We start from the raw sequence: 19,532 nt of genomic DNA, 5'->3' as shown, positions 1-19,532 counted from the left end.
GTGAAGCCGGCAAGGAAAATCCGGATGGATCGGGATGATCGGACTTCGTGTTGAGGAAAGTCCAAGTAGGTCAAAGGATTGACCGGACACTTGGCGTGGAGTCTAGCAGTCAAGGAGTGACCGGATGCTAGGGATGAAGTACCAATAGGTCAAGGTTGACCGGATATTGGTTTGAAGTCTTGGGACTTGGTTTGGGCAAAAACCAAGCTCGGATCGGTCACTAGACCGATCCGGTGATCTATGTTTTCTCGATCGGTCGGTGACCGATCGATCACGAAGCTCTGTTCGATTCTTGTCGATCGGTGACCGATCGGTAAAAAACAGAGGCGAAAAGGTACCTGATCGGTCCATCGCATCTGATCGATGCGTGGACCGATCGAGACGGCATCGCGAAGGAAGGAAGGGATCGATGCGTGGACCGATCCAGTTGTCTTTGATCGGTCCACGCGATCGAGTACGCATGAATGTCTCAGATCGATGCGGGGACCGATCGGTAGCTGATCGGTCCGCGCATCGATCGGGGTTCTAGCCGCTGCAACGCACCGCTAGTTTCTTCATTGCTTTCTTCTTCGCGGTATAAAGGAGACGAGGCATCTTCTGCGAATTCTTCTTCCTCTTCTCTTCTGCTCTGTGCTGCTGGTGCTTGAGCTTTGTTGAGCTCTTCTTCGAAGCTTCGCGTGAGCTTCTTCCTTCGGCTGGGACCCTAGCCTTGCTTGTGGTTGGCGTCGAGAAGTGCTTCTTCAACAATTGACAAGAAGGCAAGGGTTGTTTACATTTGCTGTGTATTTACTTCTTGTTTATCTTGTATTTGTACTCCTTATCTTGCTGTTGCAAGAAGTAGTTGTGGCGAGGTTTCTCCACCCATAAGGAGCTCATATTTAGCCGGTTCTCCGGGGACTCATCCACCGACGGATTGGTAGGCTTCGTCCACCTTACGGACACGCCGAGGAGTAGGAGTTCATCTCCGAACCTCGTTACATCGGTTTGTTTTTCTTCTCCTTAGTTTCTTCCTTGTATTTCCGCTGCGACTAACCCTAACTGTAGGAAGAACGCGAGAATTTGGGGCGGCTATTCACACCCCCCTCTCTAGCCGAGTACGAACGATCCCAACATACACGACCGTACAACATTCCAGAGAGCAAGAAGACTTCGGTTGTGTGACCCACACGACCGTGTAGCCCATCCAGACCCAATGCAGAACATGGCCTTGTGAATCCACACGTCCATGTCACCCTGGCTGAGAACAAAAAGGAGGTCGTGTGGAGGCCACACAGTCGTGCCACAGGTCGTGCGGTGATCGTGCCCTACTCTATAAAAGGGGGTTTCTTCCCCTTTCTAAGGGAGGAAGGCTCTCCCTTTGGGCAGATTCATCTTGGTGTCAATCCTCGCCTTCTCTGACTTTCATCCGATGATCCGAGGCCATCTCCATCTCCTCATCGACTCCGAAAGCTCAGGATTGAATCCCAATATCACTCAATGTCATTAGATAAGCATTTCTCTTCTCTTCTCTTCAATTAGGGATTTGAATGCTTGTGATATTTATGTCTTTGGATCTCTATCTTAGTGTCATAGAGTAGATCCTTTGTTCTAGGATTAAGAGAGTAGTTGTGGTGTGATTTGATGTAAGAACTCATGGATATGTCAATTTCTTATCTAAATGATGTTAGCATATTTTGTATCTCTTTGATCTTATGTGAATTCATGTATTTGAACTCAATTATTATATTTGATTAAATGTTTATGTGTACTTGTGGATCCTGTAGAGGGATGTCCTAGATCATATGACCGAGGGATGCTAGTGATAGGCAAATCGCGCTAACTGACGTCTGGGGTTCGAATCTCGGCAAAGCCGAGATAAATGCCTCCCTTATGTGCTAGTCACTATTCCAAAGGCTAATAGCCGCATGTGATTTACCTCCTCCGTGTTGGCACTGGGATGGGTTGGCGGAGGCGATAGGAACGAGCGTATTCACCTTTTACCATCATTGAGTAGTGCATTTGTTTCTATATTGTATAACCAAGGAATGCCAGTGATAGACAGATCCTGCTAACAGACTTCATAGGAAGTATACTTATTTGATTGCTAGTGATGTTGATCTAATCCCTTGCCGATTGTCCTCTGCAGGGGAGAACCGGCTATTTCCTACAAATGCATGTGAATTGAGGATGTGAATTAGTGAACCATGTTACATTGATGAATATCACAATGAAGACGAGCTCCTATAATACTCACAAAAATCAAGTTTCACATTTACTTTTTTTATTCTAAGTCTTGTTTCCTTACTTAGTACCCTTCTTGTTTTAGTCAATCATTTTGATAATTCTTCATGAGGCGTTGTTAGTGCTTATAACTAGTCCCTATGGGTTCGATATCTTTTATTACTAACGATGAAACCGTGCACTTGCGGTATCATAGCAAGTTTTTGGTGCCATTGCCGGGGGCTGCGCTTATAACATTAGTGATAATCATTTGAGTTAGACTAGACTTTTTTTTTTTTTTCATACTTGTAACTAGTCTTAGAAATTTTATTTTTGCAATTTCATACTGCATTCCTTATTTCTTTTTCTGCAATATTCTCTTTTGCAATTCAATTTCTGTACTTTCTATTTTCAGCACTTCAGTTTGTGATTGAAATACTTGCAATCTTGTTCTTGTATGCGTAAATCTAACTTTGCAGGAGACCTATTACCTTTTGACCCTGATATTGACAGAACTTATCATAAAAGAAGAATCTTGCAAAGACATCATGAAGAATAAGAACTTTCAGATGTGACAAATAAACCTCTGAAGGATTACGTAGCATTGTACGCATGTGGACTTCGGTCTAGCATCACCAGATCACCCATTGAAACCAATAATTTTGAAATAAAGCTTATGATAATCACTATGGTATAACAAAACCAATTTGGGGGCGGACCACGAAGATTCGAATCAACATCTTGAAGTCTTTTATGAAATCCGCGGCACAATGAAAATGAATGGTGTTCCGGTAGAGGCGGTAAGACTATTATTATTTGAGTTTTCTTTGAGAGATAGAGCCAAACAATGGCTAAATTCCTTGCCAGCCAATAGCATATCAATTTGGGAGAAATGTGAGCAACAATTTCTGAATAAATTCTATCCTCCTAGTAAAAATGCTCATATGAGAAATTTGATAGCAAGCTTCAGACAGTCAGACTTCCAATCACTATTTAAAGCATGATATAGATTTAAAAATATGCTCAGACAATGTCCACATCACGGACTTGAAAAATGGTTAGTGCTACATACATTTTATAATGGCATTAACTACCACACAAAAGTGTCCCTAGACTCTACAGCTAGAGGGACACTAATGAACAAAAATCTGGACAAGGCCGAGGACATCCTTGAAAGTGTAACTCAGAACTATCATCAGTGGGCATCCGAGAGATGTGGAGGCTCTTCATCTGTAAACTCAATTAAAGCATCAGGAAAATTTGATGTAGATGCAATTACATTAATGTTTGCAAACCTGGATGCTCTGACTAAAAAGCTGGAGAATATGGGAACAAATATGAGAAACATCAATGCAATAATATGTGTATGTGAAACTTATGGGAGCACAGACCACGCTCAAGACACATGACCATTGGGAGCCATCTCTACACAAACTTATCAACTTGAGCAGTGTAATGCTATAGTGAGTTATAATCAAAGGTAAAATAATTCATACTCCAACACATACAACCCCGGGTGAAAGAATCATCCAAATTTTTCCTATCGTAACAACCAAGAGCAAGGACCATCCATGGGGGTTAGACCAAGCTACCAGCCTGGACAACAAAGCTATCAACAATAATAATCTTCTCAAGGCTATCAACTATCTAGATTAGAAAAAATTCTTGAAGAAGTTCTTACCAACCAAAATGAAATGAAGCAAGAAATCAAGCTACTTAATCAAAGAATGGATAGTTCTAAAAAACACCAGAAAATGCTAGATAGCCAAGTTGCTCAGATAGTTCATCATCCTCAAGAGCACCAAGAGCATTTCCAGGAAAACCTGATATCAATCTAGTGGAACACTATAATAGAATCGAGCTTCGGAGCGGACAGACCTTGGGAGATCCCCAAGTGACTGTTCAAAAAGGGATTGAAATTCAAGAAGAGCCCTCTCCTCCAACACTTGATCTAGTTCAGATCCAAGATGATGAGGAGAGTACCAAGAAGGTTGAAGGGACTCTTATACTCCCACCATAAAGTCAAACAATCCCTTTTCCACAAAGACTAGCCATGACCAAGAAAGATAAAGAATTCATCAGGTTTTTTTGACAAGGTTAAGGATATTTGTGTTGAAGTCCTTCTAATTGATGCTATTCAACAAATACCAAAGTTTGCCAAGTTCCTGAAGGAAATCATGTCCAATCGAAAAAAGAAGGGAGAGATCGAGATTGTAGCTTTAACAGAAGAATGTAGTGCTCTATTTGAGAAGAACACTTTCCCAAAGCTCTAAGACCTTGGAAGCTTTTTCATTCCTTGCACCATAGGATCTGAATTCATAGAAAAAGCTTTTTGTGATTTGGGGGTAAGTGTTAGCCTCATACCATATTCAATCTATAATAAGTTAGGTGTCAAAAACTTTAAACTTACTACCATGACACTGCAATTAGTTGATCATTCTTGCAGGTACCCTATGAGTATCATTGAAGATATGCTGGTAGAAGTGGGTGGTTGCATCATACTCACATATTTTATTGTTTTAGACATGCAAGAAGACCCGAAAATTCTAATTATATCGGGAAGACATTTCCTTGTAACAACCGGAGTCATTATTGATGTGAAAATTCATAAGCTATCTTTAGTTCTCCGTAAGGAAAGGTTAGAGTATGATTTATCTAATTCTTCTAACCATGTCTTCTCTTTCTTAGTAAGCATGTGTAGCAGGGTAGATGCTTACAAAATAGAGGAGTGAAACTTCCATCCTCATGGGAGGCCGCTGGATGAAGTATACGAACCAGTAAATGTTGGGAGAAGGCCCCCAACTAAGAATGAGAAGTGTCTTTGCTCTCCAAGGGAAATAAATAAAGAAGAAGTAGAAACATTAACCCGAGGAGGAAAATCTGTGCCTGCTTGGGTATAGTCAGTGGTATCGGAGACGGGGTCAAGCTAAAGACCTTAAACAAGGGCTTCTTGGGAGGTAACCCAAAGGTTCTTTTAGTTAGATTTGTTTTCACTTCTCTTTTTCTTTTGTAAGTTTCTAATCTTTTGTTACTTTGTTTTCAGGTTGTCTATTAGCTCTATGAGCTGGCCATGATCATTTCATGGGCGTGGAGGAGTTGGAGAAGTCGGAAAGGAGAAAATTCAGCACTTCTGGACCTTACAAAATAGATCATGTGACCTCACACGACCGTGTGATACTAACAGAAAAGGAGGAGCATCAGGTCATGTGGCATCACATGACCGTGTGAGCTCACTCGAGGAGAAGAAGGATAAGGTCGTGTGATCTCATATGACCGTGTGGAAATTCCAGAGAGAAAGAAGAAGGTGGTTGTGTAAACACACAACCGTATGAGCTCAACAGTGGAAAAAAAGAATTCAGTTGTGTGGTATACACGACCATGTGAAACCGGCCGAGGGGGAGACTTCACTGCCCATGTCATATGACACGGCCGTGTTGATCTAGCCAAGAAATGGAAGACTTAAGCCGTGTCGATCCACATGGCCGTGTGGGGGCATCTAGACCGGGTCATGTCAATAAGACATGGCCATGCCAAGGTTGTGTCTGTCGCACACCCTAACCGAATTCCTCTTCTCCATTCCTTCTCATTTGCAAACCTTCTTCTACTTCTCAGATCTAGATCTTAAATTTATTTTTTCTCCAAGAACTAGATCTAAAACTTTGATTCTTCTCCTCCTCCTTTCTCAAGATCTATTTATCTTTTCACAAGACCTCACTTCTCTGATCAATCATCTTTCTCTCTCTTAACTTGACATCATGTCTCATCTATTGAAAAGACTCCAAAAGGGAAGTGGTGGATCTAGCGAAGGAAAGGAACTGCCAAAGGAAAAGGGCAAGGAGAAAGCTACGACAAAGGGCAAAGGCAAGAGGATAACACGCGACGAAGGTAATGATAATGAATTTCATATTATCTTTAGAAATAATGAACATAAATCTAGATATAATATTCTTGTCACTAGAAAGATTGTGTGCACATGATACATGGATCCAACTATAATAGATGTTTTAGGGATTAAAGATGATGTAGATTGAATGATTAGTGCTTCTAATTGGTATGATATGATGTATACACATCTAACCACATATCCGCGAATTGTCTTTAAATTTTTGAGCTCAATAGATGTCCACTACTCTAATGAGAATGATTATATTGACAAAATTAGCATTAGATTAATAAATCAAGAATTTCAATGGACATTTAGTGACTTTAACAATTGTTTTGACTTACCCACTGGTGGCTCTCATAGGTTTGATCCTAGATTTAATTGGAATAGTTTTTGGAGCTCAATTACTGGATTAGACAACCCTTATAAGCCCTCTAGATCTAAAGCCTCCCATATGCAAAATCTTGTCTTTAGATATTTACACCGTGTCATGAGTAAAACCATCTTTAGTAGAGGGGAAAGTGATGGAGTCGTTAGGAAAGTGAAACTTTATGCTCTTTGGGCTATGTTAAATAAGGTTGACTTTGATTTTGATTTTCATTTTATGTAAAACCTCGTGAGAGCTAGGAAAGTAGCCTCGGGATTGATTGTTTTTGACTGATTGATCATCCAAATAGCTATAAATCTAAGTTATGATCTTGATGAGTTAGAAATCATTCATGGTAACAACATGATCGATATAGATACATGTCTTGCCATGAAAATGATTTGCCGGGATGGAGATGGGGTTGCCTTTCCTAAGAGAGACGGGTTTCCATTACCTCTTCCTTGTCCCGAGCGGACCTCAGTTTCATAACTCGGCTAATTGGGTGATTACCGATTCTATTCTCGAGTCTGTTCCCTCCTTGTCCAAAGACACCGAACCCCATCTTGAGCCCTCGTCATCTGGACACCCACAATCGTCCGGACATCCGGAACTTGCTAGGCACTCTATGGTACGAGTCATTCCAAATTCAACTTTTCTGACTTCCACGTTTCTTTAGACTCTCTTCATGAGAAGCAAGAGGCCCAATGACGAATGTTGGAGGGCCACTTCACTTTGTCAGATGATCAATTTCGAGAGGTGCGTGATCATTTTCAGTTCACGAGAAACTTCCAAGGACAAGTGGCCGAGTTTGTCCAAGATTATGACACTGACTAAGGTAGAATGAGAGAATTCATGGAAAGCATGAGCGTCACTAGTCAACAAGTAGACACCCTCTACGAATACCATAGGATCCTGGGTCAGTCTCCGGGCTTCCCTAGTTTCCCTTATTGCTGACCATGTAGACCTCCCTTTCCCCGCCCTCCGCCACTATACTGATTTCATCAGGACGATGAAGAGTTTAAGTCTGGAGGGGGGGGGGGGGTATTTGCACAACCTGAATTGTCTGCTTCTCTTTTATATTTTTAGCAATTTACTTTCAGCATTTTATTTGTTTTGTTTGTTCTACATTTTGTTTTGCTTTGCTTGCTTTCAATTTCTGCTTATGCCTTTGTTTTATTTGCTAGACTTGTTTTTGATCGTCACTTGTCTGTCTTTTGAAATATTTTGTGGCATATCAAGAACATCATTCCTAGCCACTGCTGACTTGTCCAATAGTAAAATTATTTGCATGTTCATTTCTTGATTCATGTTGTTGTGGACACAATGCTAGTATGTTTAGTGTACCTCTTTACTCTATCTCAAGTAACATGAAATGAGCTAAGTATTGTGTGGAGACAAATTTGAGTTTTGGCTTAACCTTAAGGATCTTATTTTCACTTTACTTAAACTTGAATGGTTGATATCATTGGAATAGTCATGATTCATCTTATTTATTTAGTACTTTAGTTCCCATGGTGATTTCTCAAACTATATTTTGGTTACTGGATGATGCTCGAATCATGTAAGCTCATTTGGAAAAATCAAATATTCCAACATTTGCATGTATGTGCATTTGTGTTTTAAAACATAAAGTATTGCACCTTGCAATCACTTAAAAAAATGATGAATAAATAAGGGATATAAAAATAGTTGTTGTGAGTGGAGACTAGAAAGTTACTCCTTTAAGACCGAGTTAGGGTACTAGGGAAATAACTGTTATGTTTCTTTTGATATTGAGCACGCCTTTGAAACCTTGGGTGGATTGAGGAATATGAACCAAGTGTGTGGCAGGTAAGTGAGACGGCGCCCCAAATCGATTGCTTCCTACGACGTTAGCACAGCGGAATACAAATAAATACAAATAGAAAGCTAATCTAAAAACAATAAGGAAATGCAAACCAATACACATCAATGTAACGCGGTTCGGAGATAATTTGCGTCTACTCCACAGTTGCCCATAAGGTGGATGATCCCTCAATCCATCGATGAATTAGTCCCCGAAAACTCCGGCTCGCTCAAACCTCCTTGTGGGTGGAGAAACCTCACCACAAACTCACCAAGACCTCTTGGACACAAGGGAAACCTTGAGCACTGGTAGACTACTAATTAGATTTTAACCAAGTCCAATTTCATTAGTCTTAACCAATTAAGCTCCAAAGCCTTTGTTATATAGGCCACGGTTTGGAAAACCCCGCCTACCAATCTACTGCCAAAACCATCAGTCGACTACCCTCTGTGGAAATTCGACCGTTACATCCCAACAGCTCGATACCAGCCGATTGGTAAAAGTACCAATCGACTGCTCCACATTGGTCGAGCGAACAGAAGCATTCTATTCGCTCCCAGTCGACTGATACCCGAGTACAATCTCTCAGTACTCGGACCCTCACCCTTACGACTCATTTGACTCTTCATTACAGTTTTGACCTCTTGCCTTCAAGCCTACTTCCTTTGGCTCTCATCCCTCATGCACTCAAGCTCCCAGCTCGTCCTAATGCCATCCTTCGCGTATGCCTCGAAGTCGCTTCCCTCGGCCCTTATCCTTGTTGCCTTGTCGACGATCCCTCCGATGCTCCATCCTTCACCGAACCCAAAACCATCAATCTAAGTTATATGTGTATCCTGCAAACCTGCACAACTCAAATACACATATCAAATATAAGGGTGAACCTAACTTAAACCCTTTGCCCAAACATCAAAACACATGATCTCACAGCCAATTGGGATTGCTTTAATAATCTTCCCCTTTTTGATGTTTGACAATATTTTAAGTTAGGGAAAATAAATAGCAAATAAACATACTAAAAATAATAGACTTACATTGCCAAGGCTACACACTTGGACTTACACTACCAAATGGACTTACATTGCCGAAGCTACACACTTGGACTTGCCGAATGGACTTACGTTGCCAAGGCTACACACATGGACTTACACCACTGAATGAAAAATGTAAACATGCATTGGAACCTATCCCAAGGCTCCCCCTACACCTATGCTCCCCATTGAGCTAGGAATTTCCCACAAGGCTATTTAATAACCTATCACAAGGCTCCCCCTACGCAAAGGCACTAAGGTTTTCCCAACTAAACATTACTTCTCCTCCTTTACCTAACATCCAAAAAGCTTTCCAACAATATCCCAATTGTTGAAAACTTATCATCCAACTTACCCTAAACTCATGTATTTATCCTCCTAGGATCTCATACACATATACAAGCTGACTCGGTCAGAATCTAGTGTTGAAAGCAATTTCAGGTTGGTATCAATTGACTGCTAGAAGTACCAGTCGACTGCCCTTATCGAAATCAACACACAGAAGTATTCTGTGTTCGATATTCACTATTACCAGTCGATTGGTAATTGTACCAGTCGACTGACACCCAAATTCCAGCCTATCCTACGTTTTTGGCCCAATTTTAAAAATATACCAATAATTCCACAGACATCCAAAAATCCCTAAATTTTGTGAAGAGGTCTGTTTTACCCATGTCTAATTGGGAAAAATATATTACAAAATGTATCTATCACAAATCCTAAGATTGACACAAAATCCAAAACTAGCTAAATGGTTTAATTGAACCTTGACCTAAAGTCCTAGTTTTGGCTTCCTCTTGATGTATTTGCTCATACTAACCCACAATGCATCCCTAGCATAGGTTTATATGATATTTATACATCCAAAATAATTATCATGCTAATATGACCTCAATGTCATATTTTCAAGCATGAAACACAATTCAATTGTGTCAAATTCTTAGGTTTGAGACTCAAGTCCATCTCCAAACCACTTGGCACATTCCATGACTCAACCTAGACTCCTAGTAAAATCCACTTGAGATCCATTGGCTATGGACCCCAATTTGACTCTTTGAGCTCCCCTTAGAGATCTTAGCCTTACCCACCTCCCTAGGTGACTCATCCACAATTGCTAAGCCACATTGGTGCACCTCCGGTGATACTTGACCTACAAACCTAACCTTTTTACCCTTGGACACCTTATCCTTGGTTAATTATAACCTTAGCTTTAAATGACTTTCTCTTTCTATTTATTGACTTCTCCTTGCTATAGTCATATGTAACCCTAACATAAGACTTTCCCTTAGTATTGGAGACACTAGATAGGTATCTTGGACCCGATCTATCATTGTTGGGTCTTTGACTACCCAACACCCCAACACCATACCTAAACCCTTAGATTCAACATTGAATCTTTCTAGGGTTTTCTCCAACTTGTCAAGCTTTGCCTTCAAAACTTGATTTTCTCTTTCTAGGTTCATAACCCTAGAATTGACTTGTCCACATTGGACATTCTTAGACCTATCCTTTCTAGGCATGTGTCTCCCCTTCTTGGGATTAATGCCTTGGTTCTCCTTAGGTCTACTGTGTCTAGAGTTATCATGAATGAGTTTCCTAGGGTTATGATTGACATTTACCTTATTCCTATCATGATATTTGAAACCAAAGTTATGCATGGGTATATAATGATTATCATTATTTTTCCTAACATATATGGAGGAATTTGAATTTGACTTCAAATTTAAACTAGGGTTTACCTTACCCTTTACCTTTGGAGCTTCCTCTTGACATGAGCCCCCATTCTTCCTCCACTTCTTTTCCCACATCTTCAAATGTGCCAACTTCTTGAGATCTCCTTTCCTTGGGCATTTGCTGTGGCAGTGGCCCTTCTCTCCACACATGAAGCATATGATGCGCGATCTCCTTCCTTGGGTTTCTTCATTCCTACAACGTATGTTAGTATTTAAAATAATTTGATTGGTTTTAGGAGTTACCTTCTTCTTACCCATTGGACACCTATTCTTGTAGTGTCCCTTTTCATTGCACCCGAAGCAAATGCTATGGTCCTTTGACTTTACTTCGGTGGAGATACTCACTAAGTTGGTTTCCAAGACTTCTTCTTCTTCTTCACTTATCTTGGAATTTTCTTCAATTCTTGAGGATGTAGATGATATTTCCTCATCCTCCTTCTCCTTCTCCTTCTCGGATGTTGAGCATGACTCAACTTCCGGTTGCTCCACCTCCTCTCCTTGAGCACTTAAACTCATCTCCTTGAGCTCTACCTCTTCATGTGTAGGAAAAAGTTCTTCTCCTAAAACTTTCTTCACTTTGCTCCATAATTCATGGGTGCTCTCATATTTACCTACACGACTCATAATATCATTAGGCAATATATCAATTAAAATTGATATTACCTTTGAATTTATCTCTGGTCGTGTGGTTTGCTCCTGTATCCAATGCCATAATCGGAGCTTCTTCCCTTTCTTATCCTTCGGGACTTCAAATGGCTCTTCCACCATAATCATTGTGTCCCAATCTGTCTCGAAGAAGTTCTTCATCTTCACCATCCAAAAGGTGATGTCTCATAAGCTTCTTCCTTCATACTTCAACGGATTTATCAAGTCGGTCATCTTTTCTTCCTCGGCGGTTAGTCCGGTGAAGTGCGTCCTCGCTCTGATACCACTTGTAGGGGATCTTGTAGCCGGCTAAAAGGGGGGTTGGATAGATCGCACCCCCAGATCGATTTCTTTCTACGATGTTAGCACAGTAGAATACAAACAAACACAAATAAAAAGTTAATCTAAAAACAATAAGGAAATGCAAACTAATACATGTCGATGTAACGTGGTTAAGAGATAACTTGCTCTTACTCCACAACTGCCCGTAAGGTGGATGATCCCTCAATCCGTTGGTGGATTACTCTCTGAAAACTTTGGCTAGCTTAAACCTCCTTGTGGGTGGAGAAACCTCACCACAAACTCGCCAAGACCTCTTGGACATAAGGGAAACCTTGAGCACTCATTGACTACTAATTAATTAGATTTTAACTAAGTCCAATTTCGTTAGTCTTAACCAACTTCCAAAGCCTTGGTTATATAGGTCACGGTTTGGAAAATCCCGCCTACCAGTCGATTGACAAAACCATTAGTCGACTGTCCTCTGTGGAGATTCGACCATTATATCCCAACAACTCGATACTAGTAGACTGGTATAAGTACCAGTCAACTGCTCCACACTGGTCGAGTGAACAGAAGCATTTTGTTCGCTCTTAGTCGACTATCCAGTCGACTACACCAGTCGACTACCCAGTAATCACCAATTGACTGGTACCTGAATACAATCTCTCAGCACTCAGACCCTCACCCTTACGACTCACTTAACTCTTCGTTGCAGATTTGACCTCTTGCCTTCAAACATACTTCCTTTGGCTCTCGTTCTTCGGATGCACCCAAGCCTGTGGCTCGTCCCAATACCATCCTTAGCGTATGCCTCGAAGTCGCTTCCCTCGGGCCTTGTCCTTGCTGCCTTGTCCATGGTCCTTCGGATGCTCCATCCTTCACCGGGCCCGAAGCCATCAACATGAGTCATATGTGTATCCTGCAAACCTACACAACTCAAATACACATATCAAATACAAGGGTAACCCTAACTTAAACTCTTTGCCCAAACATCAAAACACATGGTCTCATGGATCATTGGGATTGCTCCAACAGACTTGACTAGGACAAAGATTGAAACTTGAAAAGTTTGGGTCACTCATTGCACTGTGCACAAGAAACTTATGCTTAGGCCATACTTGAGTTATCTCTATGATCATGCTCACCAACGAAACTTGTGGATAGAGTTAGGAAAGTCCACTAGAGATTATGATACATTATAAAGCACATGAGTTTAGATTGAGACATTTTACTCGAGGACAAGTGATAACAATATTTTGGCTCTTGTATTTGTCATTTTTATCCTCTCGTATGTTTAATTCTATATTTATTTCATGTTTTATGAGTAGGAATCTATTTTTGGCTTAATCATAAATTTCCCTAAATTTGGTATTATTTCATGATTTTGTAGGGAATTAAAGAAGAGTCATAGACATGAGTTGAGCCAAACCGATTAGTTTAAAGTTATAGATTCAAAGCCGGTTTAATTTGAGAATATTTGGTTCAAGTCAAATGAAGAGTTGGGTTCATCCAACTCAATCAAGAAAGAGATTTTCTTCTAATGGTTTCAACCTTAAACCCAATTTAATTCAATAGCCCACTTCTTAAGCCCAATCTTGAAGCTCAATTTTATAGTCCAATTTCAATCTCTCTTATCAAATCCGGATCCAAACTTCTCATTCCACCCAAAATCCAAAACCCATTAAGAAACCTTTTCATTCCCCTCATCTCTTCTAACGCCGTCAGCCAGACACCATCTCCTTCCCTCTTCTATTCATGGAGCAGCCAGGGAGTTTCGCCTCTACCGCTCAGTTTCTCGGCAGCCACCTCTAATTTGGGTTAGAAGAAGAGCACGCCTACCATCTCCGATGATCTACAGCTCAATCCATCAAGCGCTCCCACCGACGACTTCTTCCAAGGGATCTGCCCATAGTCCTTCACCCTAATCAAATCTGGATAGAACCCCATCAGCTTCGCGTTCAACGACAGTTCCTTCTTCTTCATCAGATTTCAGATAGTTTTGGATTGTTGCATTTCTTCACTTGATTTGAATTGATTGTTGATGTTTGTTTAGTGTTGATGAATGCTTGTAATTGATGATCTCCAATGTCAACTTCCACACACTTTGCTTAGTTTGCTTAATGCTTATCAAGTGTTTGTTGAAATGACCCAACCATCTTTGTCATCCTAGTTTTGCATTTTCTTAGCTTAGATTCTTGCAATGCTTTGTTAATTGAATATTGCATGGTTCTCTTATGTTTATGTCTTCATTTAATTGCAATTAGGTAAGGTTAGATTGTGTTCCATGCTTAATTTCTTTAATTGCTTACTATATGTTGTCTTTAATTTCCTTGCAATCATAGTTTAAGTTAGACTAGGTTTTCTTATTTGCATTGTCTTTCATTTACTAGGTTAGGTTCATTTAATGCTTTGATATTTCATTCATTAGTTTAATTCTATTAATGGTGAAATCGTAACGTAAAGTAACAATGCATTGTGAGATCACTATTAATGTGTAGGCTCAGAATTCAAAACCCAAACCCCCAGTTTCATATTAAAAACCTTATGGAATAACATACGATCCTAAGTTTATCTCTTGCTGTTACATTCGTTGGAAGACGATCCGAGTTATCTCTATACTACCCGAGTGTAGAGGGGTTCGATAACTTTAATTATAATTTGATAAGCTCTCATAGCCCGACACGAGAGCCCGAATCAACAAGTAAAGGTGTAAGTTTAGGGGTGTGATGTGAGTAGATTATATACACTTTTATACATATTTTGAAACACATTCACATACTTTACGCATGCTTTATCTATGCATTTTTATACCCCTTGTCTTACTTTCAACATAATTACTCTTCTTTATTCGGAGATATGCTCTTTGTGCATTTTCTGTTGCCAGGAGTCAAATTCAAAGAGAAAATGACGTTTGTGGTCGATCTGGATAGTAAACGAAGGCAAATAACACTGGTCGTGTGACTCTACATGGCCGTGTCAAAGAAGCAAGGAGGAGGATGACTCTGGCCTATGTCGCTTCACTAGAGAAGGAGCAAGGCATGGTTGTGTGAACCCACATGTCCATGTCACCCCACCAGCAACAACCAGGGCATAGTTGTGTGGATCCACATGACCGTGCAACATTTCCAGAGAGTAAGAAGACTTCGATTGTGTGACCCACATGGCCCTGTATCCCATCGAGACCCAATGCAGAACACGGCCGTGTGAATCCACACAGTTGTGTCACCTGGCCAAGAACAAGAAGAAGGAGGTCATGTGGAGGCCACACGGTCATACCACGGGTTGTGCGGTGCCCATGTCCTGCTCTATAAAAGGGGGTTTCTTCCCCTTTCTAAGAGAGGAAGGCTCTCTCTTTGGGGAGATCTATTTTAGTGATGATCCTTGCATTCTCCAACCTTCATCTAATGATCCAAGGCCATCTCCATCTTCGCATCGACTCTGGAAGCTCAGGATTAGATCCCAAGATCACTCAACGCCATTGGATAAACATTTCTCTTCTCTTCAATTAGGGTTTTGAATGTTTGTGATCTTTGTGTCTTTGGATCTCTATCTTAGTGCCATGGAGTAGATTCTTTGTTCTAGGATTAAGGGAGTAGTTGTGGTGTGATTTGATATAAAAACTCATGGATATGCCAATTTTTTATCTAAATGATGTTAGCATATTTTATATCTATTTGATTTTATACGAATTCATATGTTTGAACTCAATTATCATATTTGATTAAATGTTTGTGTGTGCTTGTGGATCCCGTAGAGGGATGCCCTAGATCATATGATCGAGGGAAGCTAGTGACAGGCAGATCCCGCTAACAGACATCTAGGGTGTCATCTTGAAAGATGAAGCAAGTCTCTACAAGGAAATGGGATGGTTAAATACAATTATCACCTTCATCTCTATGTACATTGAGTAGTACATGTGTTTCTGTGTTGTATGACTGAGGAACGCTAGCGACAGGCAGATCTTGCTAACGAACTTCATAGGAATCATACCTATTTGATTGCTAGTGATGTTGATCTAATTCCTTATCAGTTGTCCTCTACAGGGTAGAACCGGCTACTGCCTACAAATGCATGTGAATTAAGGATGTGAATTGGTGAACCATGTTACATTGATGTATATCACAATGAAACTGAGCTTCTAGAACACTCACAAAAATCAAGTTCCTCATTTATTTTTCTTATTCTAAGTCTTATTTCCTTACTTAGTAGCTTTCTCATTTTAGCCAATCATTTAGCTAATTCTTCGTGAAACATCGTTAGTGTTTATAACCAGTCCTTGTGAGTTTGATGTCTTTTATTACTGACGATAAAACTGTACACTTACGATATCGTAACACAATGGAAGTTGCAAAAGAATTTGATTATATCTTATGAGAGCTTTAGAAGACACTGATTGAATAAAAATAGTGGAAAGATGTTAGAGCTTGAGTAAAGTTTGTATATGCTTTGGATCATCAATTGTTATAAATTGATGAAGTTATTATTTTGACCCATTCATAGTAAAATTCTCTAATAACACCTTGGGAAGGGATCAAAGGCATTTGGTAAGTATGGGCTTGGCGAGGCTCAAGCCCAGGAAAGACCCATAAGTTATATATATATATATATATATATATATATATATATATATATATATATATATATATATATATATATATATATATATATATATATATATATATATATATATATATATATCTCAAAGCCCACCAACCCAAACCCTATCACAATTCTCTTCTCCTAAAACAAATTGGCAGAAAGCGAGAATAGCATAAAGGTAAAAAAAAATCAATCATTCACTAATCTTGCTCCTCCTCCTCTTCTTCTTCTTTTCCTCCTCCTCCTCCTTCATCACTGAGCTTTGCCTCTGTAATAGTGCTTGCTCCTCTTGAATCGTCGGAGGATCCGCGAACGTGACACACCTCCTCTTCTGAAACTCCATGATGCGACGGTTGCCTGTTGTTGCTCTCCACCTCGACCTTGACTTCCCCAATGTCCTTGATCCTCTTCTCTTGCCCATCATTGGCCTTGAGTTGCACGACCATGAGTTGATTCATCTCCACTCATCTTTGCAACCTATACTAATTTTATCGGAGTCATTCGGTGAGTTGATTCTTTGAATGCACTCATTTACTTATTTTTATTGTTAACTATGATATTTAATTTGATAATTGATATTCCATATTTATGTTGCTTTTTTACTATTTACATTTGTAAGATTTGAAACTTTAATTTATTCTAGTAGTAAACATTACTTCATAAATCAAAATCATAATTTAGAATTTATAAATGCATCTTTTATTAAATCCTTTTGAGTTTTTTTATCATTAATATTATGTTTATAAGTGAAATAAATGAAGAGTTAGGAATTTTTTATTTATAAGTGAATCAAAATGTCAAAAAGAAGTATCACAAATTATTTCATTAAAAAAATAGTGAGCAATTATCAAAAAATTCAAATGCTCTAAATAACCCTCCTCTATCAAGTTCAAGATCGACATTGGAAATAAAAAAACTTAAACTTGATAATGAAGTTACTCTTGATCTGTTAGAAGGAAATAATACATATTATGAGCAAGATCCTGGAAAATGAATTGCAATTTGGGAATATTCATGTGATAAACAAGATGAGGTTCGGAGAAAATATGTTAGTATGAGACCATATTAACCCATTTATGAATATCCACTTGTTGATTTTAAGCATCAAAAGCGTAGTTTTCAGTCTTCTTGGTTCATAAAGTTTCCATGGCTCGAGTTTTCTAAAGTAAAGGAAAGTGCATTTTGTTTTCCATATTATCTTTTTGACATTCCTTCATCACATCATACAAAATTTAAAATTGAAGGATTCAAGAATTGGAAAAGAGTGAATTGCAAAACATGTCCATTGAAAAGACATGAAGGGGATTGCAATTCACTACATGGTACTGCTATGCAAAAATGGGAGGGTTTGAAAAATGTAACTCAACATATTGATAGAAAGATGAATATACAATCTGAAAATATTATAAAGCAAAACAAATTACTTCTAAGGACATCAATTAGAGCTATGAGGTGGCTACCATTGCAAGGGTGTGCATTTAGAGGATATGATGAGACGGTAGATTCTCATAATCGTGGAAATTTTATTAAATTGGTCAAATTTTAAGGAGAATTGTGCAAAGAAATTGGTGATATTATATTAAATAAAACTACTAAAAATGCCAAGTATATATCATCGTCAATTCAACATAAGATACTAAAAATTATTGATGATCTTGTACGAATTAAAATTCGTGATGAAGTGGAATTGGTACCAGAGTCAATCAAGCTAGTACTTTACAACGACCCTCATCTACTAGTTGGAGTTCACATTACAAAATTATTTGGTTCAATTTGTACACTTCTAGAAGATTTCATATGGGGGGAGTTGACCTTTAGTATTCGTGCGAAGGCTAAAGGTTTGCTTAAAGGGATGATGACATTTGATTTTGTGTTTATGTTATTGTTGATGCATAGATGATATGTTGTGCCAAGCATTGCAACAAAAAAATCAAGATATTTTGAATGTAATGAGTTTAGTCACTATTACAAAATTACTTTTGCATAAAATGCGAGATGATGAATGGGATGATTTTATGTGGACTGTGAATAATTTTTATGATACTGATGATATTCAATGAGTTTTTTTTATTTGACTGATCATTATGTTGAAGGTACTAAGCGTTCTAGTCGGTAGAAAAATCATTTTATAGTGGAAGAATACTATCATTTTTATGTATTCAATATTATGATTGACAAATAGTCGATGGAGTTGAATACAATTTAATGAGGAATCAATAGAGTTTCTTACTCTGTGTGAAGCCTTGAATCCAAGTGATAGTTTCAAATCATTCTCTGAAAGTGCAATTTATTCTTTAATTGAGAAATTTTATCCTAGTGTTTTTTCCAAAGATGACATAAAACATTTGAAGACTCAATTGGATCATTACAAATTTGATGTATTTGAGGACCTGAGGTTTAAATATGTTGATTCTCTTCCTAAATTATGTCGACTTCTAGTTGAAACAAAGAAGTCAATGATTTATTTTATTATTGATAGATTGATTTGTCTAGTCTTAACTCTTTCGATTTCAATTGCTGCAATAGAACAAGCATTTTCAGGGATGAAACTTCTCAAGACACCACTTCACAACAAAATGAAGCAAGAATATTTGAACAATGCAATGGTTTTATATATTGAGAAAGAGAAAGCTCATGAAATTGATGTAGAGTACATAATTGATGGGTTTGATCTTTGAAAAATCGAAGGTTGCAACTAAAATAATATTTTATTAAAGTTACATTTCTTTTGGCATAAATTGCACTTTTTTTATGCATACTATATCATTATTAACGCTTGAACTTTTTGCAAACATTTATTTAGATTTGATGATTTTATAGAGAAACTTGTGGTTTACACTTAAATTTTTATATTATATTGAAAATGATATAGTGATTTGTAGCTTAAGAAACTAAAACATATATATAATAATCTTGCCTCATATATATTCATGTAGGGGCATGTCACCTCCTTGCTCCTAGTGACCTT

The sequence above is a fragment of the Zingiber officinale genome, chromosome 4B, assembly GCF_018446385.1.
Source record: "Zingiber officinale cultivar Zhangliang chromosome 4B, Zo_v1.1, whole genome shotgun sequence".
NCBI classification, from domain to species: Eukaryota; Viridiplantae; Streptophyta; class Magnoliopsida; order Zingiberales; family Zingiberaceae; genus Zingiber; species Zingiber officinale.
The sequence above is the reverse complement of the archived record's forward strand: the minus strand, read 5'-3'. Positions refer to the sequence as shown.